Source organism: Chelonia mydas, chromosome 23, assembly GCF_015237465.2.
Source record: "Chelonia mydas isolate rCheMyd1 chromosome 23, rCheMyd1.pri.v2, whole genome shotgun sequence".
In the NCBI taxonomy this organism is placed as follows: Eukaryota; Metazoa; Chordata; order Testudines; family Cheloniidae; genus Chelonia; species Chelonia mydas.
Window position 1 is genome coordinate 12,130,303 of NC_051263.2, and position 11,608 is coordinate 12,141,910.

General features: G+C 42.8%; 1 long non-coding RNA gene across 1 annotated transcript; it reads left to right on the forward strand.

The window, feature by feature from the left end:
- Positions 1-3,600: 3,600 nt before the first annotated feature.
- On the forward strand, positions 3,601-9,307 carry LOC122463665. Its single transcript, XR_006287243.1, has 3 exons — positions 3,601-3,653; positions 4,175-4,212; positions 8,752-9,307. It is a non-coding gene; the product is annotated as an uncharacterized LOC122463665 (long non-coding RNA).
- Positions 9,308-11,608: the final 2,301 nt, after the last annotated feature.

The following is an 11,608-nucleotide window of genomic DNA, read 5'->3' on the forward strand; positions in this document are numbered from 1 at the left end:
GGGCCCAAGGCTACAGCATCCCATGTATCTACTCTGCTTACCCAGAAGGTCCGACTGGGTTCAGAATTGGCAGTTCTTCCTTCAGGAGTCTATGACCAGTGGGGAATAGAGTGACTCAGAATCACCAGTCTTCTTCAGACAAGTGTTATTTAATTTTAACAATAGGCACAAAGCATAACATCAGACCAACACTTTAAACCAACAATCTGCACACCTGTCTGGCTTACCTAAAGCCCAACCCTCTCTGACAGTGATTCAGGCAGGTCTAGCCTCTTCAGATATTCCCCAGCCAGTGCCTATGTCAGTCTGATCAGCTCCCCAACTGTCCCCACCTTCCCTAGTAAGAAAGTCACTTTTATCCAGCCAGAATTCCTTTGTCTTCTCCAGTTCTGGGCTTTTGGGCCCTGCTAATCCGAAGCCAATTGGATGGGCCCAGCAGCCTGTCACCCCAGGGCTATGGCTCTGCCATTGTCCTGTAACAACTCTCAAGTGTTTGCTTATGTTTGCATAATGTCTTATCACAAATAATTGCTTTCCTGCTTGTTTCCCAATAGTCATGCTGAGATAGCGCAGCATAGCCATTTAATAAGAATCCCAATAACCAGGTCAATATGCAGTATACACGAAGTATGGCAAAGCATCCCCAAGTCACTCACAAATGTTACTTAGCATGTTCACACACAGACTTAGGTGGCACAGTGCATTTGTCTAAGGCAGGATTGTCCAAAGAGCTTAAGGGGTTTAGGCCCCCAGTTCTTGCTTACTTTCAATGGGATTTGAGTTCCTCAATAGGAGAGGACTCAAAGAAGAGCCACAGAAATGATTAAAGGGTTAGAAAACCTGTCTTACAGTGATAGAGTCAGGAGCTCAATCTATTTATCTTAACAAAGAGAAGGTTACAGTCTATAAGTACCTACATGGGGAACAAATATTTAATAACGAGCTCTTCAATTTAGTAGATAAAGGGCTCATACAGTCCAATGACCCCACACACGGGGATCAGTTAGACCCTGAGCAAGTGAGCAAGAACCAGCCAGCCAAGCACCTCAGAGAGATGATGCTCAGTCCCACCTCAGAGCCCCTGTCAGGAAGTGGGGCCTGCAGCAAAGTCAGTCTCTGAGCATCCTAACAAGTGCAGTAAAATCATTAACAAATATCACATCCAACCAGACCAGGACACACCAACTCAAAGCTGTACCAGACCCTGTCAGAACAACAGGTGCAAACATATCTCCCCTACTATAATGATCAACACCCCCCCCCCACAACACACCTTTCATGATCTATGGGTCCTACACCTGCCTAGCGTATCATGTGGTGTACCTCATCCAGTGCACTAAATGCCCCAATAACAACTATGTGGGTGAAACCAGACAATCACTACACTTTTAAATGAACTCACACAGGAAAATGATAAAAGACAAAAACAGCATATCATCTGTGAGTGAACACTTTTCACAGAGCAATCACTCCACATCTGACCTCTCAGTCATCAACCTCACAGGAAACCTGCATAACACTTACAAAAGACAAGTCTGGGAGCTTAAATTCATAATTTTCCTAGACATTGAAAATCATGGACTGAGCAGAGACACTGGATTAATGGCTTATTACAACAGTCTGTAACCCACTAACCCACCTTCTTGTCCTATGACTACAGGGATGTAAATGAGCCAAATCACCTTGAATGGTCCCTTAGAATATGTGCTAACGACTTATGCTAAGCTATCTATTTGATCTTGCATTTAGCTATGACACTCTGAGTACCTTTCCAAGATGGGAAGGAGAGCTCTGTGTAGCTAAAAAGCTTGTCTCTCTCCCCAACAGAAGTCTGGTTCAATAAAAGATATTACCTCATCCACTTTCTCTATCCATTATTCATAATTAAAAGTTTCACCACATCTAGTGAATGAATTGACTATGTATAGTGGAGAATCTACTGAACACAGCTGCTCTACCAGATCATTCTGGATTTTCTAGCCCCAGCAATAGAACTAAATAATGTTGAAAGAAGGGTTTTTTCCCCAAAACTATTTACATTTCTGTTCTATCTAGGTTCTTATTCTGCACTCATCACAGTAGTATCTGAGCACCTTCCAGTCACGCATTGAGCGATGTGACTGCACATCTGTATAGTCTCTCATCTTCTCCCAAGGGAGAGAAGAGTGTGGAGTGGAGTAAAATGTTTTTTCGTGGAACACTTCAGAGTGTAAGAATCCTGTGTACTAATGGGGTTGACAGGGATGGATGGATAAATTCAGTGTATAGATCAACAGAGATAAACAATATATATCGATATATATCGCTTCTACATACATACCTAGCCTGGTCCTGTTCTCATCGAAAGCAAAATCAAGATAGCCGTGAGGAGCCACAGACTGTGTGTGCTTGTGGCCGTTGTTTAGTTCATGTGGTAATGTGCACAGACTTTACATAACATTTTCTGTTTATTTTTCAGTTCTATCAAAGTGGAGAGATACGAGGTAGGTTGCGATCACCCCTCGGCTAACATGTCTAGCTGATATGTGGCCCACACAAACACCCATCATGGAGACTGGCTTTTCAAAAGGGCCTAAGGCAGCAAAGGGTTCTAAATCCCAATTTGATGGGAGCTGAGTGCCTAATTCCCGTAGGCCCCATTGAGAATCCCAGCCAGAATGGTAGCGCTCAAACCACCACACACCATGACAATGCCCTCCCGGGGCTCGTGGGATGAGAGCTCCCCTTCCTGGTTCAATCACTTCAAACTGCAGCTTCTTCCCATCCCCATCTTTAGCACCAGGGGCTACAGAGCACCATATGGGGATGGGGGGCGGGGACACAAGGAGTGGGGTTGGGTTCTGTCCCTGGGGATGGTCTGGGGTGGGGCAGAAGTTGGAGATCTAGCCCAACCCCCAGCATCTCCTGTCCCATAGGGCTGGCCCTGCTCTCCACTCTGGCCTGTTGGCTCTCACCAGTGAGTGCAGGCGAAGTTCAATAGCCAGCTTGTCCCCTACCTGGCATTCACACTGCCAGATCACCTGCCCTGATCTGGGCTGTAGCTGGCCAAAAAGTGGTTGGGTCATGGCCTGGGTGCCCCTGACTAGCACCAATCAGAGCTGGTCAGGACATTTTTGACAATTTTGTCAACAAATGTTGATTAATGGAAACCTAAATTTTTGCTGAAATCTATAGGTTTCAATTACACTTTTCTAAGGAAGGTTTCCTAGGTTCCAGAATGGAATTGTTGATTAAAGACTGTTCTGTCCTACAATGTCCAATACTCTCGTGGGTAGGCCATTCCCCTAGGCTGTGGGAGACCCAAGTTCAAGTCCTGAATAAGATTGCCCTAACAGAGGTTATGGAGCCAGTTTATCTCTCTGCCCCAGTGACTCTTCAGTTGGTTATACACAGTGGACAACCTTCAACAGACGAGACTGAGGGTGCCCCATGGCAGACTGTCCCATAGCTCAGTTGTCAGGCTCTCACCCGGTTTAAGTCTCTGATCCACATTGAGTAGAGCAGAGATGTGACCTGGACCTCCCATTTCCCAGGGGGAGCACCACAAGCAGGGGCAGCTGCTGACCTCCCTGGCTATGTTGTGCTCACATTTTTCCACAGGGAACAGAGTCCAAGTGAGGAGAGTGTCAAGAGCCCTGGAAATCAGCTTGAGTGTAAGATGCTGCTTCCCTCAGTGCTTCTATTGGTGTTTGGGTAAAAGGGTGCGGGACAGAAGAGTCAAAGCAGGGTGACAGCCGGGCCTACTGGGACTTCCCAATGAGACTAGACTTGATGCCAGGTTTGAAGCAGGAGCTGAAATAAAGGTTAACTACAGCTTGTTGTTAAATGCCAATTATGGGGGGATGGGGAGTGAAAAATGTCCATTTCCTTCTGAAATTTCTTAAAAAAAATATTATTGTTGTTTTTCAACAAAAAGAAAAGAAAAACAAAACAAAAGGGCAGGGGATTGTTTTTGAAATCTTTTCAGTTAAAAAAAAATCATCGAAAAAAATGGAAAACTTTGGACCAAACTGAAAATTTTCTGCAAACATTTTCATATTGGTCAAATAGCCATTTTTAAATATATATTTTAAAAAAGTTTCAGCAGCATCATTTGAACCAGCTCTAGGGTTAAAACAAGTTCTCTGGCATTTCAATGGAAGGTTATACCGATGTAGTCAATGTCTTTCCTCAGATGCCATGATTGTTGGATTTGGCAGGGCCAGCGCTACAGTAAGTGAAAGTATAAAAGTTATTAATTATTTATTGGCATTTCCATAGTGCCAGGAAACTGCACAGTTCAGTCTGCTTCTGAGTCAGCCTTTTGTAGCTGATATATTGACCAGAAAGTGTTAAAATGTGAAACACATCAAACCCTAACAGCTGGTCTGACTGGGGTCTGGCTTAGTGCATCAGAACTGGCAGTTTTACCATTGTTTCCTAGGAAAATAATTGTAATTCTCATTCCCCATCAACCTCCCTCTTCCCCAAATCAAATTAAAAAAAAAAACACTACAAGGCCTCTCCACAGCAAGGCCAAAAAAACAAAATAAATCTGGTGTCTGAAAGCCATGCTCCTTTGGATGTGTCAGCCAAAAATGGAAACCTCCAGATCTCCAAAAGACCTCATCCAATTTGAACCAAACTTTCCAAAATGTCCCACCCTCTTGGGGGAGAGGTGCCATACACAACATCAGATGGGTTGGTTTGATATCACTGAAGCAAGAGATGTGAAGATTTGGGGTGGAGGCTAAAACTGGACTTATAACGAGAAGCTGGCTTCAATGTAACAGAGGAAATTGATTAATAGTAGGTAAAATTTTCAAAAGTGCCGAAGTGACTTAGGTGGCTAAATCCTATTCAAAGACAGTAGAATTTAGGCTCCTAATCACTTTGGGCTTGTCTACACAGCATGGCAATACACACCAGAATGGAGTCAATTCTAAAGCACACCAACGTATTACTCAAGACAGTTAAGTCCAAAGCTATTACTCAAGATAGTTAAGACTGCAAAGAACTACAAACGGATCTCACAAAACTGGGTGACTGGGCAACAAAATGGCAGATGAAATTCAATGTTGATAAATGCAAAGCAATGCACGTTGGAAAACATAATCCCAACTATACATATAAAATTATGGGGGTCTAAATTAGCTGTTACCACTCAAGAAGAGATCTTGGAGTCATTGTAGATAGTTCTCTGAAAACATCCACTCAATGTGAAGCGGCAGCCAAATAAGCTAACAGAATGCTGGGAATCATTAAGAAAGGGATAGGTAATAGAAAATATCAAAATACCACTATATAAATCCATGGTATGCTCACACCCAGAATACTGTGTGTAGTTCTGGATGCCCCATCTCAAAACAGATATATTCGAATTGGAAAAGGTGTAGAGAAGGGCAACAAAAATTATTAGGGGTATGGAACAGCTTCCATATGAGGAGAGATTAAAAATACTGAGTCTTTTCATCTTGGAAAAGACACTACTGACGGGGGATATGATTGAGGTCTATAAAATCATGACTGGTGTGGAGAAAGTTAATAAGGAAGTGTTATTTACCCCTTCACATAACGCACAAACCAGGGTTCGCCCAATTAAATTAATAGGCGGCATGTTTAAAGCAAACAAAAGGAAGTTTTTCTTCACACAACACTGAGTCAACCTTTGGAACGCCTTGCCAGGGGATGTTGTGAAGGCCAAGACTATAACAGGGTTCAAAAAATAAATAGATAAATTCATGGAGGATAGGTCCATCAATGGCTATTAGTCAGCATGGTCACCCCATGCTCTGAGTGTCTTTAGCCTCTGATTGTGAGAAACTGGAAGTGGATGACAGGGGATGGATCACTCACTAATTGCCTGTTCTGTTCATTCCATCTGAAGCACCTGGCATTGGCCACTGTCAGAAGACAGGATACTGGGCTAAATGGACCATTGGTCTGACCCATCATGGCCGTTCTTATGCGCTAACTGGCCCAAGGACACCGTGGTGGCATGCATTAAAAGTTTCCTGATGCACGTTAACATAGCGCTGACTATTCCAAAAAGCACTATATTAATGTGCACTAGGGAACTTTTAGTGCATGCCACCAGGGTCTGCACAGGCCGGTTAGTGTGAACCACATCGGTGAGCTTTGGAATTCACACACCCCACTGGTGCATAATGCCATACCATGTTGACAAGCCCTTAGACACTTTTACAATTTTTACTCAATCTCTCGATAGGAAATCTTTCTTTTCATTACAAGTTCTTCTCAACTTTCTTTCACATTATCAGTATCAAAAAGCACTCTCATCGTCCGACGTTACATACTTTTAAAATTCTATCCTGCTTATTTCTTATGGTTCTACTAGCTTCAAGTGGTACGATTTACAAAAGTGCCTAAGGAGGTGAGGAGCATAATACTCCTGAATATCAGAGATGTTTTTAAAATCCCAACCTCGATTTTAGTAGCTAATTTTCCCCCACAGCTATTATTTTATTGTTCTGAGTTAACACAAGTTATTCACTACTCAGCCATTTTGATTAAGCATTCATTTTGTCCCTCTTGTTTATTTATTAAGGGGTCTACTTCATTTTTCTCCTGATAAACATATAAAAGCCTTTATTTCCCCTAACTTCTTTGCCTGTTTCAGAGTAACAGCCGTGTTAGTCTGTATTCGCAAAAAGAAAAGGAGGACTTGTGGCACCTTAGAGACTAACCAATTTATTTGAGCATAAGCTTTCGTGAGCTACAGCTCACTTTCATAAATTCATAGATATTTAGGTCAGAAGGGACCATTATGATCATCTAGTCTGACCTCCTGCACAACGCAGGCCACAGAATTTCACCCACCACTCCTACAAAAAAAAAACCTCACACCTATATCTGTACCATTGAAGTCCTCAAATCGTAGTTTAAAGACTTCAAGGAGCAGAGAATCCTCCAGCAATTGACCCGTGCCCCATGCTACAGAGGAAGGCGAAAAACCTCCAGGGCCTTCCAATCTGCCCTGGAGGAAAATTCCTTCCCGACCCCAAATAATCGTGGGTTTGTGGTGGGGTGGGTGGGGAGAAAACCTGGATTTGTGCTGGAAATGGCCCACCTTGATTATCATACACATTGTAAGGAGAGTGATCACTTTAGATAAGCTATTACCAGCAGGAGAGTAGGGTGGGGGGAGAGAAAACCTTTTGTAGTGATAAACACCCATTTTTTCATAGTTTGTGTGTATAAAAACATCTTCTGTATTTTCCACAGTATGCATCCAATGAAGTGAGCTGTAGCTCATGAAAGCTTATGCTCAAATAAATTGGTTAGTCTCTAAGGTGCCACAAGTACTCCTTTTCCTTGCCTGTGTCACCCACACCTGGTCATTACTACACTCAGTCCCACTCTAGGGTCAATAGACCACCTGTGATGATCCTTAGGGTACCCAGAGTTGCGAGGCACCTTGCTAACGCCTGCTGTTAACTTGAGGAATCGTCTCTGTACCTGCTAGGAGTCAACTGCCTGATGTCACCAGCCAGAGGCAACCCACGTGCGCTCCATTGTCTCTCAGGCCTGCAAGCGCTAGGTAGACTCCAACCCCTGAGAACTCTGAGCAGCCCCCTGTGGTGTCCAGCCATTTAACCACTCACAGAATGACCAGACCCGCTGTTCCCAAAGGCACGGTACTCCACAGCTTATTAGTTACACCTTAGAAAAAAGCTTCGTGTAGCACACAGTATTTAGTTTATGGAAAAAAACACATATAAGTTTATTTAACAAAGAAGAGCGATTAAATGATAGCCAACAGACATCCTGGAAACAAAGGGTTGCGTATAAACCAAAATCATAATATTCATTGTAGAGCCTAGACTCAGCGAACGAAGGCATTGCTCACCCAAAGTCCTTCTCACCGCATTTTTTAACGCAGGTGGCTGAGACCCTCCTTTCATGACACCAGGCCCGCTGGCAGCTTGAACCCCCAGGTGAAGGATACCAGAGGGTCTTTCTGCACTCCTACATATCATAGTATCATAGGACTGGAAGGGATCTCCAGAGGTCATCTAGTCCAGTCCCCTGCATTCATGGCAGGACTATTATCTCAGACCAGTCTTTCTTTCTTCACCTTTAAAGCAGCCACCCCATCCCTGATTTTTACCTCTTCCTGATTATTTTTTGTTCTCAGGTCCCCACAATCTCTTTATTAGCATGTGGCTCAGTGTGCTAATAGACTTACTGTAAGACACACAAAACACAATGGTCAGGTACGGAAATAAGCATCTCCCACATCCTGTCTGGTAGACACGGCCTCAAGGCACGCTACCTCTGGGTGACCTGCCTTTAACTACAAGGCCTTAAGAACATAATTTCCAATATACATACATCTCCTTCCATATTACCAGACCCGCTGTAATACACATACACTTCGCACAGGTTATAAGGACCAGTGTGACACAGGCTTTCAGGAGAATCCTCACATGACACACTTTGGTGAACTAGAATGTAAACTCCAGCCCCGTGGGATCCAGTAACCATTATGCCCCCTGTGCCCTCTGCCAGTTGGCAGCAAGAGGTCTGTGAGTTACACCACCCATCTGGGTTAATAAACCTGCTTCGGCCTTTAGCTCAGGCTGTAGATACTCCCAGTTTTAGATCCAGAAGTCCTGTAGACAATCCTCACTGCTGACAATTCCCCAAGGGATTATACCTGCTTTTCATCCCCACTTGGCCCTTTTATGTGCTCTGCAGCCTTAACAGACTCATTTACACACTATTAATGCATGAGCATATTTTCCGCAGCACTCACAGCCCAGCAGAGAGACGGCGGTGACCTACACAACTGTAGGTCATTGCACAGCACAGACAGCAGCTGGGGAAACAGAATATGACATACATCCATATAGCATATAGAGCACATCTGGCAAGCATGAACCCCTTTGACCTCTCGTATGTGAAATCTTTGGGGAGGGACCCAAGTCACACAGTTTGGTGTTGGAGACAAACCTTACCCTGAGCTTCCCCAAAGTTCGGAGGAATTCAGATTTGCTATTCTGGTTGGTCCATTCTAGAAATGCTGTTCTAGTCTATGTAGGTTCTTATCCCAGTCTCCCCAAAATAGTATCTGAGAGCCTTCTAGTAGTGCATTCAGCAAGATGACTAACATCTCTCACGCTTGGTTCATTCTCTCTCTCATCTGGCTGGAAAAATGGATTTTTTGTCCCACAAAACATTCTGAGATTTCCCAGAATTTTATCCAGAATCAGGACAAGCAACCTAAAATTTTGAATTTTGTGCATGAAACAAAATTTTAAAAAAAGGTAATTTTGGGTCAACTGAAATGTTTCATTTTGAAAAAATCAAACCATTTCCTTTGGATTTGGACCCTTTGGGGAAAAAAAAGTACATTTTGAAATGAAAAGTCATTTTGAAATGAAAAAATCAAAACTTTTCTTTCTAAAAAATGTTGAAATGGGATTTTCCCCCCACATTTTCTCATATTTTTCAAAAATGTTTAACAAAACTTCATCAAAATTAATACACATGTAGATAATCAGGAATAGCTATTCTGGAAAAACTCCCCATGTAGAAAAGCAACAAGAGGAGAATCAGGTCTTTTTTTTTTTTTTTTTTTTTTTTTTTGCAGTAATGCATGTACCGAGAATGGAATCATTCCTCCTGCGAGTGGTTATTATTCACATGACTATTCCCATTGCAGTCAGTAGGGCTGCTTGTGAGATTAGGATTATAACACCATCCGCAGCCAGGTAGGACTAGAGCTGAGTGAATAAATGGATCAGTGGCCAAACCAAAAAAACTGGGGGGAAATGGTTTAGTTCATAATCAAAACTGATTTTTTGTTGTTTTGTCTTGCTGAATGTTTGGACTGAATACATGTATACATGACTTCATGTGTGAATGTCAATTCAAAAGAAAATGACAAAATGAAATATTTTGACATTTCCCCCAACAAAATTAGTTTTTTGTTTGGTTGGTTTTTTACAGAAACTATTTGCTAAAATTTGACCTGAATTTCCAAAGAGTTGGAGCCCCGAAAATATATTTTTCGGAAAAATTATTATTTGCTCATTTTCCCCAGCTCTAATTAAGACACTAAAATACACACACACCAACTGCTCCTCAAAATCTCGGGTTTAGAAGCAGATAAGTTCTTGAAGCAAAATTTATCCCACACACTTATAAATATAAATGTGTGTCTGTCTGTCTGTTTGATGTATTTTGATATATGTGTATGCATTTCAATTCAGAGTTAGTATCTATGGTTCTAATTTATAGACTCCTAGATTGCAAGGCCAGAAGGGACGATTGTGTTAATCTAGTCCGACCTCCTGTATAACACAGACCAGAGAACATCCCTGAAATAATTCCTAGATCAGCCCTTTTAAAAAGCATTCAGTCTTGGCCCATCCAGTCTGATGTTGCTGTGAGTCTGAAATGAACAAGGGTTTGAGTTAACGGCCCATTTTCCTTCTGGATTTCAGATAGTGCAGTTGAGTTGCTGTGAATGTTCATTTTTATGATGTTTCTTTCTCACACCCTTTGCAGGTTTTGGTCTCTAATGTGGCTTCTCTGAGAACACTGGCCCAGGGGTCAGGTCTTGCAGACTCTTTGGATTTGTTTTCCTTTTTGTGCATCAGATTTTTTTTTTCCTTTTGGGAACATATTCCAACCCTGAGTGACTGATCTGCTTCAGAAGAACAGCAGCTCAGCTCCCCAAAGAACAGAAATCTGTACCCTAGAATCCAGTAACTCATATCAGTCATCCAATAGCTATGACTTTTTCTGAGCAAATGGCACATGAAAAACACAGAATTTAAGGTAGATGAGAATGTCCATATTTCATATTTAACATTATATCAAACCATTTAATGCAGTGTGGCCTGGATTGGAAGCTGGGCTCTAATTCTGGCTGTGCAATCTGGGTGACCTTGGACAAGTCACAGCCCCGCTCTGTGACTCAGTTTCCCCATCTGTGGAGAATGACACGGCCTTCCTTTGTAAAGTGCTTAGAGACCTAGAGAGAGAAAGCACTAGATACAAGCCAACTATTTTTACTACTGATGGCCAGATGCTGCAGCCTCACTACTAACAAGCAGTACCCTACTCCATGAGTGGTTGCCTTGAAATCAGTGGGACTGCTTCAGATAAGATGCTATGAATGGGTGACATTCACTCCTCTGCAGCTCAAGGCCTATATACCATTTATACAGGGGGTAAGAGGCACATAAGCAGTGCATAAGCCTTGTGGGAAGGCGTGAATTTCATCCCATGTAAATAAGGGTTGAAGCATCCACCCTGTAGTGTCTCTCTCCAGTACACAGTAGCTTGCAAACATGTGCTTTCATTTCCCTTCGTATATACTCCAGAGTCGATGATTAGGCCACTTTCCTTCTTTGAAGGAGGCTGCTCTCTTTGGGCTAATACACATGTGATGCTACACGTTACAAACTGCCATGCACTGTGTGATGCTGGAGAAATGTCTCCACAGATGACGCTGCAGACATTTTGCCTGTTCTCTTTCCCTTTCCACATTCACAGCTATGGCCCATTGATTTATGAGGCAGTTTTGCTGTCCAGAGTGTATGTGAGCCACCCCAAACTACCGCAGGCACAGGAGACGAGGGTTCTAACCAGCTCA